The following is a 17,465-nucleotide window of genomic DNA, read 5'->3' as shown; positions in this document are numbered from 1 at the left end:
GTGCTTTGAAAGAGATGTTGTGAAGTAGGCGGATGGGATGAAAGGCATATCCGAGACTACTTTTCCTTGCCAGCAGGAGAGTGTCGCCATTGGAGTCATGGCTTATGGCTCCTCTGGAACAAAGAGTAAGATTTTTGTTCACTTGAGACACAGAGGTCTCCTAGCGGAGGGTGAATATGTCTGACAAAATGCAGTCACGGATTTCCAAATCATGGTCCGCTGAGAAGTGCCTGCTGAGGTTTTCTGCTAAGGCCTCAATGTGAACTCCTGGGAGGTATGCCACCTGGATGGCGGTGTTGCGCCTGATGCCCCAGTCCAAAGCCTGACTGTCTCCAAACAAAGCAGGAGCAATCTCGCACCTTCCTGATATAGTTCGACATCATTTGAATGTGAAGGAAGTGAATGAGTGGGAGGAAGGTCTTGCATGCAAGGTGGACTGCCCACAGCTCCAGAATATTGAATGTCCAAGCAGTGGGCTGGGAATGGGTTGTGGTCACAGTGGTAGAGGGGGATGAAAAAGTGGGACTTCTATGTCTGCTATCACTTACGGGGAGGTTCGGCAGGACACTGGTAGTAGAGTGCATGAGGAGGTGGTGAAGGTGGTCTTGGGTTATAGATTTGCCTTTGCTGCTTCCTCCTGGGGACTGGTGGATGGATCCCCAGGGAGTAAAGGGTAGACCGTGAGAGTCCTTTAACGATTGGAGGGAGTTATCTCCTTATTAAAGGGAAGGTCTTGGATGGTATTTTGCACCTCCCTGGGGAAGCCTGAGGATTGCAACCACAAATCCTCCACATAACAATACCAGTAGCTAAAGCTCTGAACACTGTATCTGCTACATTAACTGCATCCAGAAGGGCCGTTTTTGCCACCAGCCTGCCCGCCTCTAAAAGAGGAACTATGCTCTTTCCTAAGAGGAAAGTTTGTCCAGAAAGGCTTCCAGTCTAGAATAGTTATTAAAGGTCATACTTGACTAACAGGGCCCGGTAATTGGCAATGCAGAATTGCAAGTCAGCAGTGAAGACCTTTCTGCCCAGGAGGTCATCTCTTGGAACCCTTGCCTGATGGAATGGGATCCTTAGGTATTGTGACCTATTTCATTCTGTAGCAGCCTGCACCAACAGAGTTGGGAAATTCTTAGGTGTGGGAGCACAGGACGCTGGGGTATGCCAGACTAATCTCACAAGTTCCAATATGGTTTCATTAACTGGAAGGACTACCTTACTCGGGACCTGAGGCTGCAGAACGTCCAATAGTTGGTGGTGTGGGTCTTAGACTTCCTCCGGAGATAACTGGAGATTGTCAGCCACTATTCGTAATAAGTCCTGGTATTGCTTATGGTCTACTGGTTGGGATGGGGAAGAAGAAGAAACTGCCTCATCTGGAGAAGAGGTGGAGACTCCCATCGGAACTCGTCAGTATCTGCAGTTCCAGTTTAACACCCCTCCTCCTCCTCATACACCGATGGAACTGGTTGGGAGAAGAGCGGAAAGACTCCTGGGTGGGTCCTGGACATCTGGTATAGAGATCCCACAGCAAGACCAAAAAGAAGGACCAACCACTGGGGGTAAGGGGGCATGGAATGGGAAACCACTGTCCCCTACGGTGGTTGGGTACATAAGAGTAGTGACTGTCTGCGTGTGGCTTTCTCTGTGGGGGATGAAAGAGGGACCAGCCCATCAGATTCATTCTGAATCTTGGGGGGGGGGGGGGGGGGGGGGGGGGGGAGATCACTCCTGCTGGAATGGCGGAGCTGTCAGTACCAGGGCAATCCTGCCTGATGATTCAGAGACGGTTCCTGGATATCACAGTAGTATCTTCCAGTTTAGTAATGTCATTCAGGAGGGCTGGGACAGAAAAGGGGAGACTGGAGATAGGGGGAGTAAGATATCCTCCAGTGCTGTGTAGATCTCTGCACTCCAGTGTGCATGGGTCTTGGTGGTCAGCATTGATGGTACAGGAGCATCTTTAGACGAGGTGTGTTCTTTGTGCAGATGAGTTGGTACTGCAGATTCTGGAGCTGCACTCATTGACAGGACCACTGGATGATGGTCCTTACGCTTTGTTACCTGCTTCATCTTCCAGTCTCAGGGTTTTTTTGCGGAATCAGTTCCTCATGGTCTGCAAGAAGGGGGTCACCCAACCTTGGTGGGCTCAGGGAAGGAGCACTTCTCTTATGGATGGTCTTAAATGGGGTTTGTCCTTGTGCCCATGAAAGTGTCCCTTGCTCTCATGGAAATCCCTAGAGAAAGATGTCTTTATGCTTAGAAACTGAGGGCTCCACTCTTAAGCATGTGCTCGGAGGGGAGCTGCTCGTTTGGTGAGGCCGATGTACCAAATCTCCCTTGCCAAATCAGAGAGACACCTCATGGCCTTCTCCACTAAGTGTTTTCTAAGGCATAGCTCATGGACTTTGAGAGTTCTCAGTGGAAACAAGCAACAAATGCTGCACTTCGTCGAAATATGCATCAGGCAGCGTTGATGTTAGTCACTGATGAAGAGATACACACGGCAGGAGAGACAGTTTTTGAAGCCCAGGACTCTGGATTGCCTCCCCACAGTCAGGGACTATACCTGGTCTGGGGAAACAAGCTATACTAAAAACTAACTATACTATGCTAAAAGAATAACTATTTAAAATCTTATTTACAGGATTTTCTGAAAGACTGGAGCAGGAGAGGACACTGGATTCACAGTCAGGCCATATGATGGTAAGAAGCAACTGAGTGGGCATTGACCCACACTGCCTCTTATGCCCTTACTTAGAAGTGCAAGGAGATCTACTATGCATGTGGGACCAATGGACACTGCTTGCCCAAACCTTGAGACTTGGGCACATGGTACATGTGGGTACCTCACGTATGGAATACACATATGGACCAGCACTTAAAGAGGAAACTTGGCACATTTCTATCCCAACCCAAGGGAATTTCAGTACTACCAAAAAAAAAATTTTTTTTTAAAACAGAATAAAAAAAGATACAATATAGACAGCTTCAGCACAAGCTTCACTAATCTGCCAGTGAATCTCAGTCCTGATCTACTTCTAGGCTTATGATGAAACAGCCAAGAACACTTGTTATAGTTAAAGAGTAATGTCCAGTAATCTGCAGTGGCACACTGTCACTGCATCTTTTTTGCATATTAGCTTAGGGTAGATTGGAACTAGTGATCTTAGCTAAGGATATTTACTGTTCCACTCTGAGAAATGACCAAAGCAAGAGATTTATTTTTCCACTGTTCCAGCTGTTGAGAAGCCACCAGCTAGTTAGAAAATCAAGGCAAATATACATATTCAGTATGCACCACTAAAACATCTGTACATTGTAAATTTACATGGTGATTTACAAATGTAGCAGATATGTTCTTTCGGGACTAGTCATTTAACGTCATTTGTTCCTGTGGTCCAGCAAAATGAGGTTTATCCCAGAGATGCTTACTGTTTGTACATTTTAAATAAATAAAAAATAAAACAAAACTTTTTGCAACGTAAGTGCTTTTCCTTCATGTAGGTAGTGTACATACTGGAGTTATGAAGTTGTGCTCTGGACTTCAAGCAAAGACTGGAACGCAACCCATGGCGATTAAAATAGCCCTTTACTGGCATCTGGGGCCTGAACTACCTTTGCAGAAAAGTGTTCATTCATTTCTTTTGGTGAAACTAACCTGGCAGGAACAGGTTCCTTAATCCAACAGAAGATGTTAAACCAATGTCCTACTTTAGCCAGCTGCTTCTAGTTCTGAGTGTACACACTGATGAAATTGTTGATGAAGATGTCAGTAAAAATGAATGTTGCCACCTGGGGATTCTGAATAATTAATATTGTACCTGAGGAAGGTTTCTGCAATACAGTGTTCTATTTAAAGTATTTCCCTTCTGACAAACAAGGGCAGGCCATTAGGAGTGGGCTTACTTGTCCTAAAGATATCAGCTGCTCATTAACAGCAATATATTTAATATAAGAGAAAGAATACATAAGAACTCAGGGTGGATAAAAATCAAATGGATTTTGATAAAATGCTTTTTGAGGAAAAAAATTATCTAAAGATAAAGATACATCATCACTCAAAGATATCTAAACAAGGAATAGGGATTATAAATTCTAATTCTATAGTAATTCTATAGTATGAGACAATATATTCATGTACTATTTAAGAAAAATTTTGTAAATTAGTTCCAATAGTTTATGGATTAGGGACCCAATCTTATGGGATTCCAGGGGTTTCTCTATAGATTATTTAGGTTAATCTTTCTATCTACCAAATGGGACTCGGTGCTCAGTCCAGAAGATACTATCAGAGATGCAGTTCTCAAACTGTGGATTTGTGTCTCCAGAGATAACATGCTTGTTAAGGGCAAAAATGTTTTAAAATAAATACATACATAATTAGAGGTGAGAAATAACAGACCTCAACCCTATTGTCCCCTCTGCAAATTTGTGTACAGAGTCAATCCCTTACCTCTCTCTAAAAGTGCAAAGTTTCAAAAAGTTCAATGACTAGAAGATTGTTGGGGGCAGAATAGATCTGGACAAGGAGGAAAAGTCTGGAAATAAATGTGAGAAGGGAGGGACAGGCAGGAGAAACAAAAAAGTGAAACTGTTTAAGCAGCATATTCCAGAAGTCCTGAGGTCTTTGAGTGTAGTCTTCACTGATTTGAGATCTACCATACCATTCTAACACTAGAAGGGAAAACCTATAATGGCAGCAGGCCATAAAAGAGACCCAGTTTGGGAATATTTTAATGAAGTTCCTCTACCTGTGGGAAAGACAGGCATGCGTGCAAACACAAAGAGTGCAACAAAGAAATGCAAGGCCTGGTTGCCCGAATGAAACATCATGAGAAGTGTTCCTTCTCAGGAGCAAGCTGCGTTGAAGATGATGAAAGGAACATACCTGAACATGCAGGATCTTCGGGTTAGTAAAATTTTATATTTCATACTTCTTTCTTAAGGATTGCCTGTCTTCCTTCTGGACTATTCTTGAATTCTCATGTTTGAGCAAAAAATATAGTTGTTACTCTATGGTACTATCATTTTAGATGCAGTTGTGATAAAAAATAAAAAGCTGAAATAGGCAGATCTTCCTTTTACAATTTCACCTTTAAAGTGGTACTGAGTGTCAGTGAATGCAATGAGAATACTAAATGAGCAGTACGGTAATAATAATTAAATAACTGCTTTGACTTATTTTGTTTAGGAGAATCTACCCTCAACATACAGGATTCTGAAGATTATCCACCTTCGAGATCACCATCATCTTCTATAGTTTCAGAGTTATCTGCCAATGATAGTGTTTCAGTCACATCATGTATGTCACATAGCCACAGTATATCACCTGTAGCAAAAAGGAAAAAAAACAACTCCATCATCCAGAACCAAACCATAGATAAGTCTGTCATAAGAACAAGCAGATTACAAAAAGAGGTAATTGACAAAAAAAAATTTAAAAAAATCTTTTAGCTTGGGAAAAGAGTCCCAAGCTAATAAGACGGTTGCAGTGCTCATTTGATGTACCTCCTAGCCAAAGACTTCAGTGTTCCAGAAATAAAGGCCAATGTTGTTGAAATTGCAAAACACTTCTTTAACAAGCACTTTGCAGCAGCTGCTCTGAAAAAAGTGGGAGGAACCAAGCTAACTCTCCCACAAGATGTGCGATGGAACTCAGTAGTGGACGGTTTTGAGCACTATATCAAGAACTGGCCTAATCTGATGACAGTTTATGAACAAAACCATTAAAAAATAGATGGCACTGTAACAGCAAAAGTTCTCAACATTGGGCCTAAGAGAAATGTTGAATACATGCTGCGTACCCTGAAGCCTATTTCTGTAGCCTTGAACAAAACGCAGGGAAATAGCTGTTTTATTGCTGATGTTGTTGAAATCTGGAAGGAACTGAATGAGATCTTAAAAAGAGAAATATGCAATGACAGAGTTTTAAATTACAAGCATTAAAAAAACAAATGGGATAAGCACTGTCTCCAGCTCATTTTCTTGCAAATATTCTCAATACTTGGTTCCAGGGTCAAGCCTTAACTGCTGAAGAAGAGGAGTTGGCTATGACATGGACATCCAGCAGTCATCCCTCCATAATGCCAACTATAATAAACTTCAGAGCTAAGGGTGAACCATTCAAGAAATATGTTTGCTGGTGATGTTTTAAAGAAAGTCACACCAGTGAACTGGTGAAAGTCACTTAAGCACTTGGATTCAGAGACTAGTGAAGTGATCATCTCACTTTTAAGAGCAGTAGCTTCTTCTGCCGGTGTAGAAATAATATTTTCTTCCTTTGGACTAATTCACTCCAAATTGAGAAATCGTTTGGGACCTGAAAAAGTAGGAAAGCTTGTTTTTCTTTTCCAGATTATGAATAAACAGGAAAATGAAGGTGAAGAGGACTGAGTTAGCTGCAGAAGCCAATATTTTAAAGTTTCTCATGTTGACCTGGCTGACACAGCTGATTTTTTTTTTTTAAATATTTCATTAAACTATTTTAAACAATTTTAACAAAAACAAACCTGATTTTAAAAAAATTGAATGTTTAACTAAATTCAAAAATTCATATGCTTGTTTTGTTAAAATATATGTTTGCTGTTGAAGAAAAAAATCCAGAATACATAACGTTGTTGTTTTAGTTAACTAAAACAATTAAAATGTATCTGGTGATGTTCTCCTCCTAATACAGCATGGCAAGAAAATCCTCCACATATTAATGATTAACCTGTTGAATGGAGATCGTTCACCTCCCAATGACTTCATAAATATCTGCTTTGGTAAATGAAATAACGACATAATTCATTTTCAGATAGCTGGAAAACAAATCTGAAAAGTTTTCAAAATAAATCACTTTAAAAATGTATAGGGTGTACCTTCTAAAAATGAAACCGACATCTATCTCCAACTTGTGAAGAATACGTATTAAGGTTATAACAACCAATAAGAATGCACTTTTATGTAGAAATCCAGTTTTCCTGACTAGTGATTTAAATCAATTTGATTTAAATTATATCTACCCTGTAAGAACTTATCCATACCTTATGAAAGCTTTCCTTCCTAGGACACTAAAGCCATTGATTACTGTTAAGATATCCAATGAAAGAAAAGCCTAGAAGTACTAATATAAAACTCAGACCTTATGTTGGAAAGACATCAAACTTCAGAAGGACCAAAAATTTGAAGGCCTGTATTTGTAAATGTGTTGGACTGATAAAACAATGACGCTAGTTTAAGAACTCAAATGAGTGTCATGTTAGTTTATAGCAAAACCAATGCCATTTTTTAACATTAATACCAAACTTCTTTATTTTACAATGTTATATTCAAAATTAATTTTACTAGGGAATGAAAGGGATTAAAAAGTACTGGAGGATATTTTACTGCGTTTTACTGATTAAGTCTTACCACACTTGTTTTTCTCAGTCTAAGCCTTCTTTTATGCAACCTATTTCTGACATGGACCTCCCTGTCCCAGGACACTGGAGTCTCATCTTCTATTAAATCCCTCTTGAAAACCCATTTCGATGAGGCTTCCGACAATTCCACACTTTTCCTTTTTTATATAAAGGGCTCTATTACCACCTTCTGAGTCTTATTTGATTCTGTATTATAAACTCCTGCAGGCAGGCAATCAGATCTATGTCTTGTACAGCATCAAAAATTGGTACTTAAATCTGGCTATATTTTGTAGAAACTACCAAGATTATTTCAGTATTATCTAAATTGCAGTAGTACGTAAGCCCAAATCAGGATCATGGCCCTGTTATGAGAGGTACTGTAACAGGAAGAGTGCCTGCCAAAAATGCTTTTAGTCTAAAAGGGGATACAAGTAAAACTACCACACTTGATGGTAGACCCTTGTCATCATATTAATTCCATATGCAAGATATCGTCTATTACAAAGAAGTTTTGTGTTTCTTTAAGAAGGAATAGTAGGGACTGGAGTAAGAAAGGAATATAAAGAGACAGGAAAAAGAGCAAGAAACAGAGAAAAAATAAGGGTGACTGGTTGATGGGTGATTAGTGGCTCTCCATTTGCCCTTCTACACTGCAAATCAGTGACAGTCCATCAAATCTTTTATAAGATGTAGCACATTTTGGTCATTTAAATTTACTCATGTAGTTTTGAGAGATTACAGTGCAGAGCTGTAAGATACTTCTGCAATTTCCAGTGTTATTTATTAAAAAACTATATTTTGCACGTTCCTTCCCTTCATGTAGGCCGTGTACATCAATAACTGGCCATGCATAAGATCAAGTGCCACATTATCCAAACTGCCTGAGATCTGGACTCCTTTGAAAGCAAAAGGAACTAGGCACTCTACAATAGGCAAGGGTGCCACTAACTGCCTTAGTGTAAGTTATATTTTACAGCATTATGTATGTGATGTTTCAAATGAACAGCTTAAGAGGTTTTTCTCCCTACCAATGAAGTAGGGAAAGAACATACGTTAGACAATCTAAGTTGAGTTATTTTTCAGTGCACACACAGCACAAGGAGAAAAGATCGTGATCTAGTCTGTGTTCCAAATGGAATTTTATATTAAATCTAAACTTATGAGCATGCCAACAGTGCAGGACCATAGTTGTCCCAGTGATATTCCATTTTAGGACTGTACATCTACTTTTACAGGATCTCATCTTGATCAGATTTTATGATAAACTTAGATATTTTCTTCTGCAATATACACTGGATTTGTAGTTATGACTGTTTGCCATCCAGCAACTATTAAACGTCAGTTACGTCTATGGAATAAGAGAGCCATCACTTACAAAATACAAGTTTTCTGGCTTCTTTCCATACATTTGTCTTTCTCCCTGTGCAGCAGGAGAAAGAGAAAAGAATTCACACTGAGTAAAATTTGATAAATGCTAATCAGTAGCAGCATTAAATGATTTTATTAATCAAGCTCTCAAAAGTTGAAACTATTGCCAATAAAAAGGAATCTTTAAGATGTCCATTTTCTCCTAGTTTGAGGATCACATGGATACTATGTACTTAGCATTCCCTTGCTACAGGCAACTTCTAGGGAGAAGCCTCTTCAGATGCTCTGGATTACAAGAGTTCTGTCAAGAGCTTTAGGCTACCCTGTCCTTTACTAGTAGAGTAAAACACTTCCACCCCTTTCAGACTAGTAATTATAACAAGTTAGCCAAACATGTTTTTATCAGGACTTACTCACAGATGTGAGTTTCACCAATGGAAAAAAACCATGAATGAATATGGTTCAGTCCAGACTAAGCCAGACACAAACATGTGTGGCAAGTAAAGGGATCTAGTTCTGAGGCACACCTAGGCCCTGGTCTACACTAGGACTTTAGGTCGAATTTAGCAGCGTTAAATCGATGTAAACCTGCACCCGTCCACACGATGAAGCCCTTTATTTCAACTTAAAGGGGTCTTAAAATCGATTTCCGTACTCCACCCCGACAACTGGATTAGCGCTTAAATTGGCCTTGCCGGGTCAAATTTGGGGTACTGTGGACACAATTTGACGGTATTGGCCTCCGAGAGCTATCCCAGAGTGCTCCATTGTGACCACTCTGGACAGCACTCTCAACTCAGATGCACTGGCCAGGTAGACAGGAAAAGAACTGCGAATTTTTGAATCTCATTTCCTGTTTGGCCAGCGTGGCAAGCTGCAGGTGACCATACAGAGCTCATCAGCAGAGGTGACCATGATGGAGTCCCAGAATCGCAAAAGAGCTCCAGCATGGACTGAACGGGAGATACGGGATCTGATCACTGTATGGGGAGAGGAATCTGTGCTATCAGAACTCCGTTCCAGTTTTCGAAATGCCAAAACCTTTGTCAAAATCTCCCAGGGCATGAAGGACAGAGGCCATAACAGGGACCCGAAGCAGTGCTGCATGAAACTTAAGGAGCTGCGGCAAGCCTACCAGAAAACCAGAGGGGTGAACGGCCGCTCCGGGTCAGAGGCCCAAACGTGCCGCTTCTATGATAAGCTGCATGCCATTTTAGGGGGTTCAGCCACCACTACCCCAGCCATGTTGTTTGACTCCTTCAATGGAGATGGAGGCAACACGGAAGCAGGTTTTGGGGACGAAGAAGATGATGATGATGATAGCTCACAGCAAGCAAGCAGAGAAACCGGTTTTCCCAACAGCCAGGAACTGTTTTTCACCCTGGACCTGGAGCCAGGGCCCCCAAACCCACCCAAGGCTGCCTCCTAGACCCAGCAGGCGGAGAAGGGACCTCCGGTGAGTGTACCTTTTAAAATACTACACATGGTTTAAAAGCAAGCATGTGAAAGGATTAATTTGCCCTGGCATTCGCGGCTCTCCTGGATGTACTCCCAAAGCCTTTGCAAAAAGTTTCTGGGGAGGGCAGCCTTATTGCGTCCTTCATAGTAGGACACTTTACCACTCCAGGCCAGTAACACGTACTCGGGAATCATTGTGCAATGCTTTGTTGTAGTGTATGTTTGCTGGCATTCAAACAACATCTGTTCTTTATCTCTCTGTGTTATCCTCAGGAGAGAGATATCATTCATGGTCTCCTGGTTGAAATAGGGTGCTTTTCTTCAGGGGACATTCAGAGGAGCCCGTTCCTGCTGAGTTGTTTGCCTGTGGCTGAACAGAAATGTTCCCCGCTGTTAGCCACGGGGAGGGTTGAGAGGGTAGCCATGCAGTGGGGGGAGGCAAAATGCGACCTTGTAACGAAAGCACATGTGCTACGTATGTAATGTTAACAGCAAGGTTTACCCTGAAAGACTGTAGCCACTGTTTTATAAAATGTGTCTTTTTAAATACCGCTGTCCCTTTTTTTCTCCACCAGCTGCATGTGTTTCAATGATCACAGGATCTTCTCCTTCCCAGAGGCTAGTGAAGATTAGAAAGAAAAAAAAAACGCACTCGTGATGAAATGTTCTCCAAGCTCATGCTGTCCTCCCGCACTGACAGAGCACAGACGAATGCGTGGAGGCAAATAATGTCAGAGTGCAGGAAAGCACAAAATGACCGGGAGGAGAGGTGACGGGCTGAAGAGAGGGCTGAAGCTCAAATGTGGCGGCAGCGTGATGAGGGGAGGCAGGATTCAATGCTGAGGCTGCTGGAGGACCAAACCAGTATGCTCCAGTGTATGGCTGAGCTGCAGAAAAGGCAGCTGGAGCACAGACTGCCACTACAGCCCCTGTGTAACCAGCCGCCCTCCTCCCCATGTTCCATAGCCTCCACACCCAGATGCCCAAGAACGCGGTGTGGGGGCCACCGGCCAACCAGCCACTCCACCACAGAGGATTGCCCAAAAAGAAGGCGGCTGGCATTCAATAAATTTTAAAGTTGTAAACTTTTAAAGTGCTGTGCTTAAAGTGCTGTGTGGCATTTTCCTTCCCTCCTCCACCACCCCTCCTAGGCTACCTTGGTAGTCATCCCCCTATTTGTGTGATGAATGAATAAAAAATGCATGAATGTGAAGCAACAATGACTTTATTGCCTCTGCAAGCAATGATTAAAGGGAGGAGGAGAGGGTGGTTAGCTTACAGGGAAGTAGAGTGAACCAAGGGGTGGGGGGTTTCATCAAGGAGAAACAAAGAGAACTTTCACACCGTAGCCTGGCCAATCATGAAACTGGTTTTCAAAGCTTCTCTGATGCGTACTGCACCCTCCTGTGCTCTTCTAACCGCCCTGGTGTCTGGCTGCGCGTAACCAGCAGCCAGGCGATTTGCCTCAACCTCCCACCCCGCCATAAACGTCTCCCCCTTACTCTCACAGATATTGTGGAGCGCACAGCAAGCAGTAATAACAGTGGGAATATTGGTTTCGCTGAGGTCTAACTGAGTCAGTAAACTGTGCCAGCGCGCCTTTAAACGTCCAAATGCACATTCTACCACCATTCTGCACTTGCTCAGCCTGTAGTTGAACAGCTCCTGACTACTGTCCAGGCTGCCTGTGTACGGCTTCATGAGCCATGGCATTAAGGGGTAGGCTGGGTCCCCAAGGATACATATAGGCATTTCAACCTCCCCAACAGTTATTTTCTGGTCTGGGAATAAAGTCCCTTCCTGCAGCTTTTGAAACAGAACAGAGTTCCTGAAGATGCGAGCATCATGCACCTTTCCCGGCCATCCCACGTTGATGTTGGTGAAACGTCCCTTGTGATCCACCAGGGCTTGCAGCACTATTGAAAAGTACCCCTTGCGGTTTATGTACTCGCCGGCTTGATGCTCTGGTGCCAAGATAGGGATATGGGTTCCGTCTATAGCCCCACCACAGTTAGGGAATCCCATTGCAGCAAAGCCATCCACTATGACCTGCACATTTCCCAGGGTCACTACCCTTGATATCAGCAGATCTTTGATTGCGTGGGCTACTTGCATCACAGCAGCCCCCACAGTAGATTTGCCCACTCCAAATTGATTCCCAACTGACCGGTAGTCTGGCATTGCAAGCTTCCACAGGGCTATCGCCACTCGCTTCTCAACTGTGAGGGCTGCTCTCATCTTGGTATTCATGCGCTTCAGGGCAGGGGAAAGCAAGTCACAAAGTTCCATGAAAGTGCCCTTACGCATGCGAAAGTTTCTCAGCCACTGGGAATCGTCCCAGACCTGCAACACTATGCGGTCCCACCAGTCTGTGCTTGTTTCCTGAGCCCAGAATCGGCGTTCCACAGCATGAACCTGCCCCATTAGCACCATGATGCATGCATTGGCAGGGCCCATGCTTTCAGAGAAATCTGTGTCCATGTCCTGATCACTCACGGGACCGCGCTGACGTCGCCTCCTCGCCCGGTATCGCTCTGCCAGGTTCTGGTGCTGCATATACTGCTGGATAATGCGAGTGGTGTTTAATGTGCTCCTAATTGCCAAAGCGAGCTGAGTGGCCTCCATGCTTGCCTTGGTATGGCGTCCGCACAGAAAAAAGGAGCGGAACGATTGTCTGCTGTTGCTCTGACGGAGGGAGGGGCAACTGACGACATGGCTTACAGGGTTGGCTTCAGGGAGCTAAAATCAACAAAGGGGGTGGCTTTACATCAAGGAGTATTTCAGGCAGGACTTCACAGAGGGTTCCAATAAGAAATGGTGCACCTAAGTTATTGTTCTTATTGGAACAAGGAGGTTAGTCTGGCCTCTGATTGATACATGGCTAGATTTACCTTGCTGTACCTTCTCTGTGAGTGACTGCAGTGTGACCTAGAGGAATGAGTCCCCCTAGACGGGGGGGGGGAAGGGAGGGGGGAGCGCAAATGAGTACAAAACAAATCTGGTCTTTTCTTGTTTTGATCCACTCCATCTATCTTTTACATCTTTGGCTGGCAGCAGACAGTGCAGAAGGACTGCATGCCATCCACATCTCATGGCTGCTCGGCAGAAGATGGTGCAATACGACTGCTAGCCATCCTCGTCTCTTGCCTGCCCGGCAGAAGATGGTACAGTACGACTGCTAGCAATCCGTATCGCCTGCCTGCTCACCATAAGACGGTTCAATAGGACTGACTGCAGGACTAAAGAGAATGACCAGGTCAAGTCACTCCAAATTTAGTCCCTGCGACCATGTCTGCCCAGGCGCTCCTGGCTGACGTGGCCAGGAGCACCTCGGACATGATGATGACAGCTACCAGTCATATTGCACCGTCTGCTGCCAGAAGGCAATGGGTTGCTGCTACTGTGTAGCAATGCAGTACCGCGTCTGCCAACACCCAGGAGACATAGGGTGACGGTTACCTGATCGGGCTCCATGCTTGCCGTGGTATGGCGTCTGCACAGGTAACTCAGGAAAAAAGGCGCAAAACGATTGTCTGCCCTTGCTTTCACGGAGGGAAGGAGGGAGGGAACGGGGGCCTGACGATATGTACCCAGAACCACCCGTGACAATGTTTTAGCCCCATCAGGCATTGGGATCTCAACCCAGAATTCCAATGGGCAGCGGAGACTGCGGGAACTGTGGGATAGCTACCCACAGTGCAACACTCCGGAAGTCGACGCTTGCCTCGGTACTGTGGAAGCACTCCGCTGAGTTAATGCACTTAGAGCATTTTCTGTGGGGACACACACACGCGAATATATAAAACAGATTTCTAAAAAACCGACTTCTATAAATTCGACCTTATTCTGTAGTGCAGACATACCCTAAGAGATGCTGTTCAAATAGAAATTTATCTGAGCTTAAGCAAAACTGGTTACTAGAAGCAGTGTGGCCTGGAGGAATGGATTATTAGTAAGGCAACTTTATTACAATAATTTCATCAACAATCGGTAGAAAGCTACAAGGAACAGCAGGGGGTCAGAGGGAAAAAGACAGTCATAGTATTAGGCAACTGACCAAATGTGTGTCATTTTTATTTTGGTAGTGTCAGTTTCCTACTTGTTACTGGCAAGTTCATTTTTAAGTTCTTGCAAAAGTTAAAGAAAAGCTTTGTTCGGATGCCATCATATAGTACCAAGCACTGTGTGTAGTTCTTGGTATTCATGCTAGAAATTAAAGTCAGGTGGGAATTAATGAGGGAAAAACAAATGGCTATCAGAAAGATGTGTTCTCACTTCCAAATACTGACTGTTCCATGAAACTTGTACTGACTTTTTCCATGTTCCTGCTTGCACTTATGAAGGGGATCTCTCACACCTAGTCACTATGGTGATTGGTGCAACAAATACATCTAGCTAGAAGGCCAGAACACACAATATTGACAGTTGTCCTTTCCTTTGTCCATACAGCTTTATTGTTAAGAATGAACCACGTATCTTGACTGTGCTGGAATCCAGACACTTTGCTACCCTGTTAGTGAGCCAAAGTTTCATACCTTTGCAGAAAAATTAATAGAATCAAATGTAGTCATTCTGATTTATATTACACCAAACTGATCAGGGTAGTTAACAGTCCATCTCAAACTCAAAGTTATTGATGACTGACAGAGTTTCAGTTCCGCTTTGTGATTTTGGAGCTGTTAGCAGCATATTAGTAGTTTGACTAGAAACCTTTTGTTAGAGAATTAAAGGAAAACTATCTTGTTATTTTAGCAAGTTCCTACACCTTTGTGATGGGGAAAAGAGTTCAGATAGGTGCAGCTACAACCAGGAAGTAATTCTCACAAATTAACAGTGTAAAGTCAGAAGACTCAATGAGTTTGCACCGGCCTCCTATTCAATACTTTGGCAACTGTACACTGAAGCCTAATGGAAAGACTGATGATAGACAGTTAAATCAAGAGGAGACCTCATTTAGAGCCTTAATGGAAAACTAAAAATTGAACTATAGCTAGTAATCTCTCTGAAATATACCGGTTACCTTCAATGCATCACTTGTAAATCCAAAAGACTAACAATTTAATTCATGAATTTAGAATTTCTAACATTCTTTAGCATATAATAGTCTTAACTAATGGTTCTAAAACAGAAACACAGATATATTACAACTGCTAATGACTAAGATTTTTCAAGAGAGCCTAAGGGGACTAGGCATTCAACTCCCACTGAATTTTAATAATTGGAGCACATAACTCTCTTTAGATGCCTTTGAAAATTCAAATAAAGTTCTTGATACAAGTTCTGGCTAAACTTCTGCTGCATACTCCAAAAAGTTTTGAATACAGGACAAAAAACATGAATTGACATGGAGACTAAATATCAAGTCTACATTTAGAAAAGATGTTAAATGGCCATAGAATTACATGCAGCGATAGTACTTCCATGGAAGTACTGAATATCTTCTCTGGCAAGTTTGTTAAAATCTTTCACAGTATAGTGAATTATATTGTATCACAAGAGTTAAGCAATGCAGCTGCTGAAAAAAACCCCACTGAACTCAACCAACTGATTCACTGTTATTACACCACTAGAGCCCACCAGCAACCCACCAGTCTACCTGCCAGAAAAATTACGGCGGTGTTCCTTAAAAATTAGTAGGCTGGAAGTAGGACACTATGTTAGATGCCACTTTTAAAGTAAAAATATAGTCATGTATGTCCATCTGCAAAAGCATTCAATGGTAACTCAAACCCTAGACAAGCCAAGTGGGGGATGTTAATTTTGCTAGTACTACTCATTAACATCTGATGCAGAAATATGATTAAGTACAGATGGAATGTGGTAAATATGAATAGGCGATAGCATATTAACCTCTTACACCTATATATCTTTATCAATGGAATATGAAATAGTGTTTTAGAATGGCCAATTCCCAAAACTAAGGCAACAGACATCCCTGTTGCAGCACTTTGAGAACAAGCAGTCACTTGGGTCTGTTCTGACACTACTTATGCTCCTTCACAAACACATAAAATTTGGGGGGTTTTATATATGCTCTTCAGAGAACTGTATACCAAAAAAATACAGGTGGATGATTAAATTCTGCCCTCTTCCTTCAGTTCTGCTACTACCTAGCTTCAGTTTACAGTGTGTACTTACAGCAAATGTAAGTAGATGCACTTCCCTGAAGAAGTGCCACTGTAAACTTCTGACCCTGAAATTAGTATGAAGCAATTGTTTTACAGACACAATCTGAGGAAGAAGGCCTCATTACCTCATTCAAGGAGTCCCTGGACAGACCACTTGTCCCTGGATTTTTTGGCTGAGCAAAACAAGGCCCTAAACTCAACTGCATTTTTCTAACAATAACTTGGAACATCGCATTGATCAAAATGGAACATCGCATTGATCAATTCCAAAATTTCAGGGAGTATTCTAGGCATCAAAAGACAACTCTATTAATTTTGATGTAAAAAGAAACACCAGAGACTCTGGATTCAGAGAATAATCAGGCTTCCTGGTACTGCCTACACATATCAGTGGCAGCCATTTAACTTGCTGTGTGGAGAAGATATTTCTGTCAGAGGCCAGACAAAGAGAGAGTCTTACATGGTGGCTTTGTGGGAGACAACTCTAGAGAGTGGACAAAAGGAGAGACATACAAGGGAACAGAGGTGGGAGTGGTGATGAGGGAAATCAGGGACCCAGAAGAGGGAAAAAAAAGAGGTAGGGGCATGGAAACAGTGACCTGCAGTCTGTGGAAGGACTGGGAAAGGGAAAATAGAGCCCGGGAAGGGAGGTGCAGGGGGGTAATGGAGGACACAGACTCAAGCACAGAAGAGTTGCAGGGACTCCCTGAAATAGAAAAGCAGGGAAGGTAGCACATAAGGAGCTTAAGAGGGAGATGGAGGAATGCAAGGAGCCCCTGGTATGTGCAATGTGCTAGGCCTATACGATCTATGAATATATCTATATCTATCTATAGCTGTATCTTCCTACTGTATTTTCCACTGCATGCATCCGATGAAGTGGATTTTAGCCCACAAAATCTTATGCTCAAATAAATTTGTTAGTCTCTAAGGTGCCACAAGTACTCCTGTTCTTTTTGAGAATCTATGAAGTATGCGTTCCCCCAGTACTACTTTCCATTGTAAATTGTCAGCTACTGCTCGTGTTTTAAGTGAGCACCTAGCAACTGGCGTAGGCCAATGCTTGTCTGAAGCCCTGCGCTTCCTTTACAGCTGTTAAGTGTTTTGGAAAAGCCAGTAC

General features: G+C 42.8%; 1 protein-coding gene across 1 annotated transcript in view; it reads right to left on the bottom strand.

The window, feature by feature from the left end:
* Positions 1–17,465, bottom strand: part of YWHAZ (tyrosine 3-monooxygenase/tryptophan 5-monooxygenase activation protein zeta) — a 33,705-nt gene that overhangs the window by 9,954 nt on the left and 6,286 nt on the right. The window lies entirely within an intron of this gene.

Source organism: Caretta caretta, chromosome 2 (assembly GCF_965140235.1).
Source record: "Caretta caretta isolate rCarCar2 chromosome 2, rCarCar1.hap1, whole genome shotgun sequence".
Taxonomy (NCBI): domain Eukaryota; kingdom Metazoa; phylum Chordata; order Testudines; family Cheloniidae; genus Caretta; species Caretta caretta.
The sequence above is the reverse complement of the archived record's forward strand: the minus strand, read 5'-3'. Positions and strand labels throughout refer to the sequence as shown.